Here is a 14,349-nt window from a genome sequence, read left to right on the forward strand (position 1 = left end):
GCAAAACGGCTACAATCGTGCTGCAATAAATGCACCACGTCGCAAATGAATGGATTACGAGCGTCAGACAAAAAAAGTGGCGATGTAGTTACTTTCCTAATTAACTTTGTCATATGAAAATTAAGACTGAAAGTACCCTAGATTGCCTTCGTTGGAATTTTTTACCGGAAATATTAAAGCGCATGGTTGTCGTAAATAATGGATAGCGCTTAAAAAGAGCTTTCAAATGCACATAAACACGACCTATTTCGGATAATCCAGTCAAGAAATATGACCTTTAAAGTTTAAACCATTTTCGATGTAATGTGCTAATAAATCGTAGATATCTGCCCGTTTGTTTGTCTACGACCATACCACGATGAACACACCTGTTCTCATCCGATCACGGAAGTTAAGCATCGTCGGGCCGGGATAGTACTTGGATGGGGGACCGCCTGGGAACTCCCGGTGTCGTAGGCTATTTACTTTTTCGCGTCACATTATTTATCATTACGACTGTGACGTATCTTTTTTACGCAATAGCCGCTGAGTAAATCAAGTAAAAGACATGATTAGAAGTTGCTTTCCCTTAAAAAGGGCTACAATCTTGCTGCAATAAATGCGCCACGTCGCAAATGAATGGATTAAGAGCGTCAGACAAAGAAAATGGCGATGTAGTTACTTTGCTAATTAACTTTGTCATATGAAAATTAAGTCTGAAAGTACCCCAGATTGCCTTCGTTGGAACTTTTTACCGGAAATCTTAAAGCGCATGGTTGTCGTAAATAATGGATAGCGCTTAAAAAGAGCTTTCAAATGCACATAAACACGAACTATTTCCGATCACCCAGTCAAGAATTATGATCTTTAAAATTTGAACCATTTTCGATGTAATGTGCTAATAAATCGTAGATATCTACCCGTATGTTTGTCTACGACCATACCACGATGAACACACCTGTTCTCGTCCGATCACGGAAGTTAGGCATCGTCGGGCCGGGATAGTACTTGGATGGGGGACCGCCTGGGAACTCCCGGTGTCGTAGGCTATTGACTTTTTCACGTTACATTATTTATCATTACGACTGTGACGTATCTTTTTTACGCAATAGCCGCTGAGTAAATCAAGTAAGGGACATGATTAGAAGTTTCTTTCCCCTAAAAAGGGCTGCAATCGTGCGGCAATAAATGCGCCACGTCGCAAATGAATGGATTAAGAGCGTCAGACAAAGAAAATGGGGATGTAGTTACTTTGCTAATTAACTTTGTCATATGAAAATTAAGTCTGAAAGTAACCTAGATTGCCTTCGTTGGAACTTTTTACCGGAAATCTTAAAGCGCATGGTTGTCGTAAATAATGGATAGCGCTTAAAAAGAGCTTTCAAATGCACATAAACACGACCTATTTCGGATAATCCAGTCAAGAAATATGATCTTTAAAGTTAAAACCATTTTTGATGTAATGTGCTAATAAATCGTAGATATCTCCCCGTTTGTTTGTCTACGACCATACCACGATGAACACACCTGTTCTCATCCGATCACGGAAGTTAAGCATCGTCGGGCCGGGATAGTACTTGGATGGAGGACCGCCTAGGAACTCCCGGTGTCGTAGGCTATTGACTTTTTCACGTTACATTATTTATCATTACGACTGTGACGTATCTTTTTTACGCAATAGCCGCTGAGTAAATCAAGTAAGGGACATGATTAGAAGTTTCTTTCCCCTAAAAAGGGCTACAATCGTGCTGCAATAAATGCGCCACGTCGCAAATGAATGGATTAAGAGCGTCAGACAAAGAAAATGGGGATGTAGTTACTTTGCTAATTAACTTTGTCATATGAAAATTAAGTCTGAAAGTAACCTAGATTGCCTTCGTTGGAACTTTTTACCGGAAATCTTAAAGCGCATGGTTGTCGTAAATAATGGATAGCGCTTAAAAAGAGCTTTCAAATGCACATAAACACGACCTATTTTGGATAATCCAGTCAAGAAATATGATCTTTAAAGTTAGAACCATTTTCGATGTAATGTGCTAATAAATCGTAGATATCTCCCCGTTTGTTTGTCTATGACCATACCACGATGAACACACCTGTTCTCATCCGATCACGGAAGTTACGCATCGTCGGGCCGGGATAGTACTTGGATGGGGGACCGCCTGGCAACTCCCGGTGTCGTAGGCTATTGACTTTTTCACGTTACATTATTTATCATTACGACTGTGACGTATCTTTTTTACGCAATAGCCGCTGAGTAAATCAAGAAAGAGACATGATTAGAAGTTTCTTTCCCAGCAAAACGGCTACAATCGTGCTGCAATTAATGCGCCACATCGCAAATGAATGGATTACGAGCGTCAGACAAAGAAAATGGCGATGTACTTACTTTGCTAACTAACTTTGTCATATGAAAATTACGTCTGAAAGTACCCTAGATTGCCTTCGTTGGAACTTTTTACCGGAAATCTTAAAGCGCATGGTTGTCGGAAATAATGGATAGCGCTTGAAAAGAGCTTTCAAATGCACATAAACACGAATTATTTCCGATCACCCAGGCAAGAATTATGATCCTTAAAATTTGAACCATTTTCGATGTAATGTGCTAATAAATCGTAGATATCTACCCGTATGTTTGCCTACGACCATTCCACGATGAACACACCTGTTCTCATCCGATCACGGAAGTTACGCATCGTCGGGCCGGGATAGTACTTGGATGGGGGACCGCCTGGCAACTCCCGGTGTCGTAGGCTATTGACTTTTTCACGTTACATTATTTATCATTACGACTGTGACGTATCTTTTTTACGCAATAGCCGCTGAGTAAATCAAGAAAGAGACATGATTAGAAGTTTCTTTCCCAGCAAAACGGCTACAATCGTGCTGCAATTAATGCGCCACGTCGCAAATGAATGGATTACGAGCGTCAGACAAAGAAAATGGCGATGTACTTACTTTGCTAACTAACTTTGTCATATGAAAATTACGTCTGAAAGTACCCTAGATTGCCTTCGTTGGAACTTTTTACCGGAAATCTTAAAGCGCATGGTTGTCGGAAATAATGGATAGCGCTTGAAAAGAGCTTTCAAATGCACATAAACACGAATTATTTCCGATCACCCAGGCAAGAATTATGATCCTTAAAATTTGAACCATTTTCGATGTAATGTGCTAATAAATCGTAGATATCTACCCGTATGTTTGTCTACGACCATTCCACGATGAACACACCTGTTCTCGTCCGATCACGGAAGTTAAGCATCGTGGGGCCGGGATAGTACTTGGATGGGGGAACCGCCTGGGATCTCCCGGTGTCGTAGGCTATTGACTTTTTCACGTTACATTATTTATCATTACGATTGTGACGTATCTTTTTTACGCAATAGCCGCTGAGTAAATCAAGTAAGAGACATGATTAGAAATTTCTTTCCCAGCAAAACGGCTACAATCGTGCTGCAATTAATGCGCCACGTCGCAAATGAATGGATTACGAGCGTCAGACAAAGAAAATGGCGATGTACTTACTTTGCTAACTAACTTTGTCATATGAAAATTACGTCTGAAGGTACCCTAGATTGCCTTCGTTGGAACTTTTTACCGGAAATCTTAAAGCGCATGGTTGTCGTAAATAATGGATAGCGGTTGAAAAGAGCTTTCAAATGCACATAAACACGAACTATTTCCGATCACCCAGTCAAGAATTATGATCTTTAAAGTTTGAACCATTTTCGATGTAATGTGCTAATAAATCGTAGATATCTACACGTATGTTTGTCTACGACCATACCACGATGAACACACCTGTTCTCGTCCGATCACGGAAGTTAAGCATCGTCGGGCCGGGATAGTACTTGGATGGGGGAACCGCCTGGGATCTCCCGGTGTCGTAGGCTATTGACTTTTTTACGTTACATTATTTATCATTACGATTGTGACGTATCTTTTTTACGCAATAACCGCTGAGTAAATCAAGTAAGAGACATGATTAGAAGTTGCTTTCCCTTAAAAAGGGCTACAATCTGGCTGCAATTAATGCGCCACGTCGCAAATGAATGGATTACGAGCGTCAGACAAAGAAAATGGCGATGTAGTTAATTTGCTAATTATCTTTGTCATATGAAAATTAAGTCTGAAAGTACCCTAGATTGCCTTCGTTGGAACTTTTTACCGAAAATCTTAAAGCGCATTATTGTCGTAAATAATGGATAGCGCTTGAAAAGAGCTTTCAAATGCACGTAAACACGAACTATTTCGGATAATCCAGTCAAGAAATATGATCTTTAAAGTTTAAACCATTTTCGATGTAATGTGCTAATAAATCGTAGATATCTACACGTATGTTTGTCTACGACCATACCACGATGAACACACCTGTTCTCGTCCGATCACGGAAGTTAAGCATCGTCGGGCCGGGATAGTACTTGGATGGGGGACCGCCTGGGAACTCCCGGTGTCGTAGGCTATTGACTTTTTCACGTTACATTATTTATCATTACGACTGTGACGTATCTTTTTTACGCAATAGCTGCTGAGTAAATCAAGAAAGAGACATGATTAGAAATTTCTTTCCCAGCAAAACGGCTACAATCGTGCTGCAATTAATGCGCCACGTCGCAAATGAATGGATTACGAGCGTCAGACAAAGAAAATGGCGATGTACTTACTTTGCTAACTAACTTTGTCATATGAAAATTACGTCTGAAAGTACCCTAGATTGCCTTCGTTGGAACTTTTTACCGGAAATCTTAAAGCGCATGGTTGTCGGAAATAATGGATAGCGCTTGAAAAGAGCTTTCAAATGCACATAAACACGAATTATTTCCGATCACCCAGGCAAGAATTATGATCCTTAAAATTTGAACCATTTTCGATGTAATGTGCTAATAAATCGTAGATATCTACCCGTATGTTTGCCTACGACCATTCCACGATGAACACACCTGTTCTCATCCGATCACGGAAGTTACGCATCGTCGGGCCGGGATAGTACTTGGATGGGGGACCGCCTGGCAACTCCCGGTGTCGTAGGCTATTGACTTTTTCACGTTACATTATTTATCATTACGACTGTGACGTATCTTTTTTACGCAATAGCCGCTGAGTAAATCAAGAAAGAGACATGATTAGAAGTTTCTTTCCCAGCAAAACGGCTACAATCGTGCTGCAATTAATGCGCCACGTCGCAAATGAATGGATTACGAGCGTCAGACAAAGAAAATGGCGATGTACTTACTTTGCTAACTAACTTTGTCATATGAAAATTACGTCTGAAAGTACCCTAGATTGCCTTCGTTGGAACTTTTTACCGGAAATCTTAAAGCGCATGGTTGTCGGAAATAATGGATAGCGCTTGAAAAGAGCTTTCAAATGCACATAAACACGAATTATTTCCGATCACCCAGGCAAGAATTATGATCCTTAAAATTTGAACCATTTTCGATGTAATGTGCTAATAAATCGTAGATATCTACCCGTATGTTTGTCTACGACCATTCCACGATGAACACACCTGTTCTCGTCCGATCACGGAAGTTAAGCATCGTGGGGCCGGGATAGTACTTGGATGGGGGAACCGCCTGGGATCTCCCGGTGTCGTAGGCTATTGACTTTTTCACGTTACATTATTTATCATTACGATTGTGACGTATCTTTTTTACGCAATAGCCGCTGAGTAAATCAAGTAAGAGACATGATTAGAAATTTCTTTCCCAGCAAAACGGCTACAATCGTGCTGCAATTAATGCGCCACGTCGCAAATGAATGGATTACGAGCGTCAGACAAAGAAAATGGCGATGTACTTACTTTGCTAACTAACTTTGTCATATGAAAATTACGTCTGAAGGTACCCTAGATTGCCTTCGTTGGAACTTTTTACCGGAAATCTTAAAGCGCATGGTTGTCGTAAATAATGGATAGCGGTTGAAAAGAGCTTTCAAATGCACATAAACACGAACTATTTCCGATCACCCAGTCAAGAATTATGATCTTTAAAGTTTGAACCATTTTCGATGTAATGTGCTAATAAATCGTAGATATCTACACGTATGTTTGTCTACGACCATACCACGATGAACACACCTGTTCTCGTCCGATCACGGAAGTTAAGCATCGTCGGGCCGGGATAGTACTTGGATGGGGGAACCGCCTGGGATCTCCCGGTGTCGTAGGCTATTGACTTTTTTACGTTACATTATTTATCATTACGATTGTGACGTATCTTTTTTACGCAATAACCGCTGAGTAAATCAAGTAAGAGACATGATTAGAAGTTGCTTTCCCTTAAAAAGGGCTACAATCTGGCTGCAATTAATGCGCCACGTCGCAAATGAATGGATTACGAGCGTCAGACAAAGAAAATGGCGATGTAGTTAATTTGCTAATTATCTTTGTCATATGAAAATTAAGTCTGAAAGTACCCTAGATTGCCTTCGTTGGAACTTTTTACCGAAAATCTTAAAGCGCATTATTGTCGTAAATAATGGATAGCGCTTGAAAAGAGCTTTCAAATGCACGTAAACACGAACTATTTCGGATAATCCAGTCAAGAAATATGATCTTTAAAGTTTAAACCATTTTCGATGTAATGTGCTAATAAATCGTAGATATCTACACGTATGTTTGTCTACGACCATACCACGATGAACACACCTGTTCTCGTCCGATCACGGAAGTTAAGCATCGTCGGGCCGGGATAGTACTTGGATGGGGGACCGCCTGGGAACTCCCGGTGTCGTAGGCTATTGACTTTTTCACGTTACATTATTTATCATTACGACTGTGACGTATCTTTTTTACGCAATAGCTGCTGAGTAAATCAAGAAAGAGACATGATTAGAAATTTCTTTCCCAGCAAAACGGCTACAATTGTGCTGCAATTAATGCGCCACGTCGCAAATGAATGGATTACGAGCGTCAGACAAAGAAAATGGCGATGTACTTACTTTGCTAACTAACTTTGTCATATGAAAATTACGTCTGAAAGTACCCTAGATTGCCTTCGTTGGAACTTTTTACCGGAAATCTTAAAGCGCATGGTTGTCGTAAATAATGGATAGCGCTTGAAAAGAGCTTTCAAATGCACATAAACACGAACTATTTCCGATCACCCAGTCAAGAATTATGATCTTTAAAGTTTGAACCATTTTCGATGTAATGTGCTAATAAATCGTAGATATCTACCCGTATGTTTGTCTACGACCATACCACGATGAACACACCTGTTCTCGTCCGATCACGGAAGTTAAGCATCGTCGGGCCGGGATAGTACTTGGATGGGGGACCGCCTGGGAACTCCCGGTGTCGTAGGCTATTGACTTTTTCACGTTACATTATTTATCATTACGACTGTGACGTATCTTTTTTACGCAATAGCCGCTGAGTAAATCATGTAAGCGACTTGATTAGAAGTTTCTTTCCCTTCAAAACGGCTACGATCTGGCTGCAATTAATGCGCCACGTCGCAAATGAATGGATTACGAGCGTCAGACAAAGAAAATGGCGATGTAGTTAATTTGCTAATTAACTTTGTCATATCAAAATTAAGTCTGAAAGTACCCTAGATTGCCTTCGTTGGAACTTTTTACCAAAAATCTTAAAGCGCATTATTGTCGTAAAGAATCGATAGCGCTTAAAAAGAGCTTTCAAATGCACATAAACACGACCTATTTCGGATAATCCAGTCAATAAATATGATCTTTAAAGTTTAAACCATTTTCGATGTAATGTGCTAATAAATCGTAGATATCTGCCCGTTTGTTTGTCTACGACCATACCACGATGAACACACCTGTTCTCGTCCGATCATGGAAGTTAAGCATCGTCGGGCCGGGATAGTACTTGGATGGGGAACCGCCTGGGAACTCCCGGTGTCGTAGGCTATTGACTTTTTCACGTCACATTATTTATCATTACGACTGTGACGTATCTTTTTTACGCAATAGCCGCTGAGTAAATCAAGTAAGAGACATGATTAGAAGTTGCTTTCCCTTAAAAAGGGCTACAATCTTGCTGCAATAAATGCGCCACGTCGCAAATGAATGCATTAAGAGCGTCAGACAAAGAAAATGGCGATGTAGTTACTTTGCTAATTAACTTTGTCATATGAAAATTAAGTCTGAAAGTACCCCAGATTGCCTTCGTTGGAACTTTTTACCGGAAATCTTAAAGCGCATGGTTGTCGTAAATAATGGATAGCGCTTGAAAAGAGCTTTCAAATGCACGTAAACACGAACTATTTCCGATCACCCAGTCAAGAATTATGATCTTTAAAATTTGAACCATTTTCGATGTAATGTGCTAATAAATCGTAGATATCTACACGTATGTTTGTCTACGACCATTCCACGATGAACACACCTGTTCTCGTCCGATCACGGAAGTTAAGCATCGTCGGGACGGGATAGTACTTGGATGGGGGAACCGCCTGGGATCTCCCGGTGTCGTAGGCTATTGACTTTTTCACGTTACATTATTTATCATTACGATTGTGACGTATCTTTTTTACGCAATAGCCGCTGAGTAAATCATGTAAGCGACTTGATTAGAAGTTTCTTTCCATTAAAAACGGCTACGATCTGGCTGCAATTAATGCGCCACGTCGCAAATGAATGGATTACGAGCGTCAGACAAAGAAAATGGCGATGTAGTTAATTTGGTAATTAACTTTGTCATATGAAAATTAAGTCTGAAAGTACCCTAAATTGCCTTCGTTGGAACTTTTTACCGGAAATCTTAAAGCGCATTATTGTCGTAAAGAATCGATAGCGCTTAAAAAGAGCTTTCAAATGCACATAAACACGAACTATTTCCGATCACCCAGTCAAGAATTATGATCTTTAAAATTTGAACCATTTTCGATGTAATGTGCTAATAAATCGTAGATATCTGCCCGTATGTTTGTCTACGACCATACCACGATGAACACACCTGTTCTCGTCCGATCACGGAAGTTTAGCATCGTCGGGCCGGTATAGTACTTGGATGGGGTACCGCCTGGGAACTCCCGGTGTCGTAGGCTATTGACTTTTTCACGTTACATTATTTATCATTACGACTGTGACGTATCTTTTTTACGCAATAGCCGCTGAGTAAATCAAGAAAGAGACATGATTAGAAGTTTCTTTCCCAGCAAAACGGCTACAATCGTGCTGCAATTAATGCGCCACGTCGCAAATGAATGGATTACGAGCGTCAGACAAAGAAAATGGCGATGTACTTACTTTGCTAACTAACTTTGTCATATGAAAATTACGTCTGAAAGTACCTAGATTGCCTTCGTTGGAACTTTTTACCGGAAATCTTAAAGCGCATGGTTGTCGGAAATAATGGATAGCGCTTGAAAAGAGCTTTCAAATGCACATAAACACGAATTATTTCCGATCACCCAGGCAAGAATTATGATCTTTAAAATTTGAACCATTTTCGATGTAATGTGCTAATAAATCGTAGATATCTACCCGTATGTTTGTCTACGACCATACCACGATGAACACACCTGTTCCCGTCCAATCACGGAAGTTAAGCACCGTCGGGCCGGGATAGTACTTGGATGGGGGACCGCTTGGGATCTCCCGGTGTCGTAGGCTGTTGACTTTTTCACGTTACATTATTTATCATTACGATTGTGACGTATCTTTTTTACGCAATAGCCGCTGAGTAAATCATGTAAGCGACTTGATTAGAAGTTTCTTTCCCTTCAAAACGGCTACGATCTGGCTGCAATTAATGCGCCACGTCGCAAATGAATGGATTACGAGCGTCAGACAAAGAAAATGGCGATGTAGTTAATTTGCTAATTAACTTTGTCATATGAAAATTAAGTCTGAAAGTACCCTAGATTGCCTTCGTTGGAACTTTTTACCGGAAATCTTAAAGCGCATTATTGTCGTAAAGAATCGATAGCGCTTAAAAAGAGCTTTCAAATGCACATAAACACGACCTATTTCGGATAATCCAGTCAAGAAATATGATCTTTAAAGTTTAAACCATTTTTGATGTAATGTGCTAATAAATCGTAGATATCTGCCCGTATGTTTGTCTACGACCATACCACGATGAACACACCTGTTCTCGTCCGATCACGGAAGTTAAGCATCGTCGGGCCGGGATAGTACTTGGATGGGGAACCGCCTGGGAACTCCTGGTGTCGTAGGCTATTGACTTTTTCACGTTACATTATTTATCATTACGACTGTGACGTATCTTTTTTACGCAATAGCCGCTGAGTAAATCAAGAAAGAGACATGATTAGAAGTTGCTTTCCCAGCAAAACGGCTACAATCGTGCTGCAATAAATGCGCCACGTCGCAAATGAATGGATTACGAGCGTCAGACAAAGAAAGTGGCGATGTAGTTACTTTCCTAATTAACTTTGTCATATGAAAATTAAGTCTGAAAGTACCCCAGATTGCCTTCGTTGGAACTTTTTACCGGAAATCTTAAAGCGCATGGTTGTCGTAAATAATGAATAGCGCTTAAAAAGAGCTTTCAAATGCACATAAACACGACCTATTTCGGATAATCCAGTCAAGAAATATGATCTTTAAAGTTAAAACCATTTTCGATGTAATGTGCTAATAAATCGTAGATATCTCCCCGTTTGTTTGTCTACGACCATACCACGATGAACACACCTGTTCTCATCCGATCACGGAAGTTAAGCATCGTCGGGCCGGGATAGTACTAGGATGGGGTACCGCCTAGGAACTCCCGGTGTCGTAGGCTATTGACTTTTTCACGTCACATTATTTATCATTACGACTGTGACGTATCTTTTTTACGCAATAGCCGCTGAGTAAATCAAGTAAGAGACATGATTAGAAGTTGCTTTCCCAGCAAAACGGCTACAATCGTGCTGCAATTAATGCGCCACGTCGCAAATGAATGGATTACGAGCGTCAGACAAAGAAAATGGCGATGTACTTACTTTGCTAACTAACTTTGTCATATGAAAATTACGTCTGAAAGTACCCTAGATTGCCTTCGTTGGAACTTTTTACCGGAAATCTTAAAGCGCATGGTTGTCGGAAATAATGGATAGCGCTTGAAAAGAGCTTTCAAATGCACATAAACACGAATTATTTCCGATCACCCAGGCAAGAATTATGATCTTTAAAATTTGAACCATTTTCGATGTAATGTGCTAATAAATCGTAGATATCTACCCGTATGTTTGTCTACGACCATACCACGATGAACACACCTGTTCTCGTCCGATCACGGAATTTAAGCATCGTCGGGCCGGGATAGTACTTGGATGGGGAACCGCCTGGGATCTCCCGGTGTCGTAGGCTATTGACTTTTTTACGTTACATTATTTATCATTACGATTGTGACGTATCTTTTTTACGCAATAGCCGCTGAGTAAATCATGTAAGCGACTTGATTAGAAGTTTCTTTCCCTTCAAAACGGCTACGATCTGGCTGCAATTAATGCGCCACGTCGCAAATGAATGGATTACGAGCGTCAGACAAAGAAAATGGCGATGTAGTTAATTTGCTAATTAACTTTGTCATATGAAAATTAAGTCTGAAAGTACCCCAGATTGCCTTCGTTGGAACTTTTTACCGGAAATCTTAAAGCGCATGGTTGTCGTAAATAATGGATAGCGCTTGAAAAGAGCTTTCAAATGCACATAAACACGACCTATTTCGGATAATCCAGTTAAGAAATATGACCTTTAAAGTTTAAACCATTTTCGATGTAATGTGCTAATAAATCGCAGATATCTGCCCGTGTGTTTGTCTACGACCATACCACGATGAACACACCTGTTCTCGTCCGATCATGGAAGTTAAGCATCGTCGGGCCGGGATAGTACTTGGATGGGGAACCGCCTGGGAACTCCCGGTGTCGTAGGCTATTGACTTTTTCACGTCACATTATTTATCATTACGATTGTGACGTATCTTTTTTACGCAATAGCCGCTGAGTAAATCATGTAAGCGACTTGATTAGAAGTTTCTTTCCATTTAAAACGGCTACGATCTGGCTGCAATTAATGCGCCACGTCGCAAATGAATGGATTACGAGCGTCAGACAAAGAAAATGACGATGTAGTTACTTTGCTAATTAACTTTGTCATATGAAAATTAAGTCTGAAAGTACCCCAGATTGCCTTCGTTGGAACTTTTTACCGGAAATCTTAAAGCGCATGGTTGTCGTAAATAATGGATAGCGCTTGAAAAGAGCTTTCAAATGCACATAAACACGACCTATTTCGGATAATCCAGTTAAGATATATGACCTTTAAAGGTTAAACCATTTTCGATGTAATGTGCTAATAAATCGCAGATATCTGCCCGTATGTTTGTCTACGACCATACCACGATGAACACACCTGTTCTCGTCCGATCACGGAAGTTAAGCATCGTCGGGCCGGGATAGTACTTGGATGGGGGACCGCCTGGGAACTCCCGGTGTCGTAGGCTATTGACTTTTCACGTTACATTATTTATCATTACGACTGTGACGTATCTTTTTTACGCAATAGCTGCTGAGTAAATCAAGAAAGAGACATGATTAGAAATTTCTTTCCCAGCAAAACGGCTACAATCGTGCTGCAATTAATGCGCCACGTCGCAAATGAATGGATTACGAGCGTCAGACAAAGAAAATGGCGATGTACTTACTTTGCTAACTAACTTTGTCATATGAAAATTACGTCTGAAAGTACCCTAGATTGCCTTCGTTGGAACTTTTTACCAGAAATCTTAAAGCGCATGGTTGTCGTAAATAATGGATAGCGCTTGAAAAGAGCTTTCAAATGCACATAAACACGAACTATTTCCGATCACCCAGTCAAGAATTATGATCTTTAAAGTTTGAACCATTTTCGATGTATTGTGCTAATAAATCGTAGATATCTACCCGTATGTTTGTCTACGACCATACCACGATGAACACACCTGTTCTAGTCCGATCACGGAAGTTAAGCATTGTCGGGCCGGGATAGTACTTGGATGGGGGACCGCCTGGGATCTCCCGGTGTCGTAGGCTATTGACTTTTTCACGTTACATTATTTATCATTACGATTGTGACGTATCTTTTTTACGCAATAGCCGCTGAGTAAATCATGTAAGCGACTTGATTAGAAGTTTCTTTCCCTTCAAAACGGCTACGATCTGGCTGCAATTAATGCGCCACGTCGCAAATGAATGGATTACGAGCGTCAGACAAAGAAAATGGCGATGCAGTTAATTTGCTAATTAACTTTGTCATATGAAAATTAAGTCTGAAAGTACCCTAGATTGCCTTCGTTGGAACTTTTTACCGAAAATCTTAAAGCGCATTATTGTCGTAAAGAATCGATAGCGCTTAAAAAGAGCTTTCAAATGCACATAAACACGACCTATTTCGGATAATCCAGTCAAGAAATATGATCTTTAAAGTTTAAACCATTTTCGATGTAATGTGCTAATAAATCGTAGATATCTGCCCGTATGTTTGTCTACGACCATACCACGATGAACACACCTGTTCTCGTCCGATCATGGAAGTTAAGCATCGTCGGGCCGGGATAGTACTTGGATGGGGAACCGCCTGGGAACTCCCGGTGTCGTAGGCTATTGACTTTTTCACGTCACATTATTTATCATTACGACTGTGACGTATCTTTTTTACACAATAGCCGCTGAGTAAATCAAGTAAGAGACATGATTAGAAGTTGCTTTCCCTTAAAAAGGGCTACAATCTTGCTGCAATAAATGCGCCACGTCGCAAATGAATGCATTAAGAGCGTCAGACAAAGAAAATGGCGATGTAGTTACTTTGCTAATTAACTTTGTCATATGAAAATTAAGTCTGAAAGTACCCCAGATTGCCTTCGTTGGAACTTTTTACCGGAAATCTTAAAGCGCATGGTTGTCGTAAATAATGGATAGCGCTTGAAAAGAGCTTTCAAATGCACGTAAACACGAACTATTTCCGATCACCCAGTCAAGAATTATGATCTTTAAAATTTGAACCATTTTCGATGTAATGTGCTAATAAATCGTAGATATCTACCCGTATGTTTGTCTACGACCATTCCACGATGAACACACCTGTTCTCGTCCGATCACGGAAGTTAAGCATCGTCGGGCCGGGATAGTACTTGGATGTGGGAACCGCCTGGGATCTCCCGGTGTCGTAGGCTATTGACTTTTTCACGTTACATTATTTATCATTACGATTGTGACGTATCTTTTTTACGCAATAGCCGCTGAGTAAATCATGTAAGCGACTTGATTAGAAGTTTCTTTCCATTAAAAACAGCTACGATCTGGCTGCAATTAATGCGCCACGTCGCAAATGAATGGATTACGAGCGTCAGACAAAGAAAATGGCGATGTAGTTAATTTGGTAATTAACTTTGTCATATGAAAA

General features: G+C 40.4%; 21 non-coding genes and 4 pseudogenes across 21 annotated transcripts; all 25 read left to right on the forward strand.

Annotated features, from left to right (window-relative positions):
- Window positions 1-340: 340 nt before the first annotated feature.
- LOC130615702 (5S ribosomal RNA) lies at window positions 341-459 on the forward strand. The gene has a single exon (XR_008976789.1). It is a non-coding gene; the product is annotated as a 5S ribosomal RNA (ribosomal RNA).
- A 450-nt stretch (window positions 460-909) lies between these two features.
- LOC130616585 (5S ribosomal RNA) lies at window positions 910-1,028 on the forward strand. The gene has a single exon (XR_008977666.1). It is a non-coding gene; the product is annotated as a 5S ribosomal RNA (ribosomal RNA).
- Window positions 1,029-1,478: 450 nt separating this feature from the next.
- On the forward strand, window positions 1,479-1,597 carry LOC130616357 (5S ribosomal RNA). Its single transcript, XR_008977439.1, has one exon. It is a non-coding gene; the product is annotated as a 5S ribosomal RNA (ribosomal RNA).
- A 450-nt stretch (window positions 1,598-2,047) lies between these two features.
- On the forward strand, window positions 2,048-2,166 carry LOC130618003 (5S ribosomal RNA). The gene has a single exon (XR_008979078.1). It is a non-coding gene; the product is annotated as a 5S ribosomal RNA (ribosomal RNA).
- A 450-nt stretch (window positions 2,167-2,616) lies between these two features.
- On the forward strand, window positions 2,617-2,735 carry LOC130617915 (5S ribosomal RNA). Its single transcript, XR_008978990.1, has one exon. It is a non-coding gene; the product is annotated as a 5S ribosomal RNA (ribosomal RNA).
- A 450-nt stretch (window positions 2,736-3,185) lies between these two features.
- LOC130618414 (5S ribosomal RNA) lies at window positions 3,186-3,305 on the forward strand (annotated as a pseudogene).
- Window positions 3,306-3,755: 450 nt separating this feature from the next.
- Window positions 3,756-3,875, forward strand: LOC130618117 (5S ribosomal RNA). The gene has a single exon (XR_008979192.1). It is a non-coding gene; the product is annotated as a 5S ribosomal RNA (ribosomal RNA).
- A 450-nt stretch (window positions 3,876-4,325) lies between these two features.
- On the forward strand, window positions 4,326-4,444 carry LOC130614943 (5S ribosomal RNA). Its single transcript, XR_008976034.1, has one exon. It is a non-coding gene; the product is annotated as a 5S ribosomal RNA (ribosomal RNA).
- A 450-nt stretch (window positions 4,445-4,894) lies between these two features.
- On the forward strand, window positions 4,895-5,013 carry LOC130617916 (5S ribosomal RNA). Its single transcript, XR_008978991.1, has one exon. It is a non-coding gene; the product is annotated as a 5S ribosomal RNA (ribosomal RNA).
- Window positions 5,014-5,463: 450 nt separating this feature from the next.
- LOC130618415 (5S ribosomal RNA) lies at window positions 5,464-5,583 on the forward strand (annotated as a pseudogene).
- Window positions 5,584-6,033: 450 nt separating this feature from the next.
- On the forward strand, window positions 6,034-6,153 carry LOC130618118 (5S ribosomal RNA). The gene has a single exon (XR_008979193.1). It is a non-coding gene; the product is annotated as a 5S ribosomal RNA (ribosomal RNA).
- Window positions 6,154-6,603: 450 nt separating this feature from the next.
- LOC130614944 (5S ribosomal RNA) lies at window positions 6,604-6,722 on the forward strand. Its single transcript, XR_008976035.1, has one exon. It is a non-coding gene; the product is annotated as a 5S ribosomal RNA (ribosomal RNA).
- A 450-nt stretch (window positions 6,723-7,172) lies between these two features.
- LOC130614945 (5S ribosomal RNA) lies at window positions 7,173-7,291 on the forward strand. The gene has a single exon (XR_008976036.1). It is a non-coding gene; the product is annotated as a 5S ribosomal RNA (ribosomal RNA).
- A 450-nt stretch (window positions 7,292-7,741) lies between these two features.
- LOC130616672 (5S ribosomal RNA) lies at window positions 7,742-7,860 on the forward strand. Its single transcript, XR_008977753.1, has one exon. It is a non-coding gene; the product is annotated as a 5S ribosomal RNA (ribosomal RNA).
- A 450-nt stretch (window positions 7,861-8,310) lies between these two features.
- On the forward strand, window positions 8,311-8,430 carry LOC130618659 (5S ribosomal RNA; annotated as a pseudogene).
- A 450-nt stretch (window positions 8,431-8,880) lies between these two features.
- LOC130617731 (5S ribosomal RNA) lies at window positions 8,881-8,999 on the forward strand. Its single transcript, XR_008978808.1, has one exon. It is a non-coding gene; the product is annotated as a 5S ribosomal RNA (ribosomal RNA).
- A 449-nt stretch (window positions 9,000-9,448) lies between these two features.
- Window positions 9,449-9,567, forward strand: LOC130618205 (5S ribosomal RNA). Its single transcript, XR_008979280.1, has one exon. It is a non-coding gene; the product is annotated as a 5S ribosomal RNA (ribosomal RNA).
- A 450-nt stretch (window positions 9,568-10,017) lies between these two features.
- LOC130615427 (5S ribosomal RNA) lies at window positions 10,018-10,136 on the forward strand. Its single transcript, XR_008976515.1, has one exon. It is a non-coding gene; the product is annotated as a 5S ribosomal RNA (ribosomal RNA).
- Window positions 10,137-10,586: 450 nt separating this feature from the next.
- Window positions 10,587-10,705, forward strand: LOC130615988 (5S ribosomal RNA). Its single transcript, XR_008977073.1, has one exon. It is a non-coding gene; the product is annotated as a 5S ribosomal RNA (ribosomal RNA).
- A 450-nt stretch (window positions 10,706-11,155) lies between these two features.
- Window positions 11,156-11,274, forward strand: LOC130618114 (5S ribosomal RNA). The gene has a single exon (XR_008979188.1). It is a non-coding gene; the product is annotated as a 5S ribosomal RNA (ribosomal RNA).
- Window positions 11,275-11,724: 450 nt separating this feature from the next.
- Window positions 11,725-11,843, forward strand: LOC130616674 (5S ribosomal RNA). Its single transcript, XR_008977755.1, has one exon. It is a non-coding gene; the product is annotated as a 5S ribosomal RNA (ribosomal RNA).
- A 450-nt stretch (window positions 11,844-12,293) lies between these two features.
- On the forward strand, window positions 12,294-12,412 carry LOC130614946 (5S ribosomal RNA). The gene has a single exon (XR_008976037.1). It is a non-coding gene; the product is annotated as a 5S ribosomal RNA (ribosomal RNA).
- Window positions 12,413-12,861: 449 nt separating this feature from the next.
- LOC130618087 (5S ribosomal RNA) lies at window positions 12,862-12,980 on the forward strand. Its single transcript, XR_008979162.1, has one exon. It is a non-coding gene; the product is annotated as a 5S ribosomal RNA (ribosomal RNA).
- A 450-nt stretch (window positions 12,981-13,430) lies between these two features.
- On the forward strand, window positions 13,431-13,549 carry LOC130616676 (5S ribosomal RNA). The gene has a single exon (XR_008977756.1). It is a non-coding gene; the product is annotated as a 5S ribosomal RNA (ribosomal RNA).
- A 450-nt stretch (window positions 13,550-13,999) lies between these two features.
- On the forward strand, window positions 14,000-14,119 carry LOC130618412 (5S ribosomal RNA; annotated as a pseudogene).
- The last annotated feature ends 230 nt before the right edge of the window (window positions 14,120-14,349 follow it).

The sequence above is a fragment of the Hydractinia symbiolongicarpus genome, chromosome 11 (genome assembly GCF_029227915.1).
Source record: "Hydractinia symbiolongicarpus strain clone_291-10 chromosome 11, HSymV2.1, whole genome shotgun sequence".
NCBI lineage: Eukaryota > Metazoa > Cnidaria > Hydrozoa > Anthoathecata > Hydractiniidae > Hydractinia > Hydractinia symbiolongicarpus.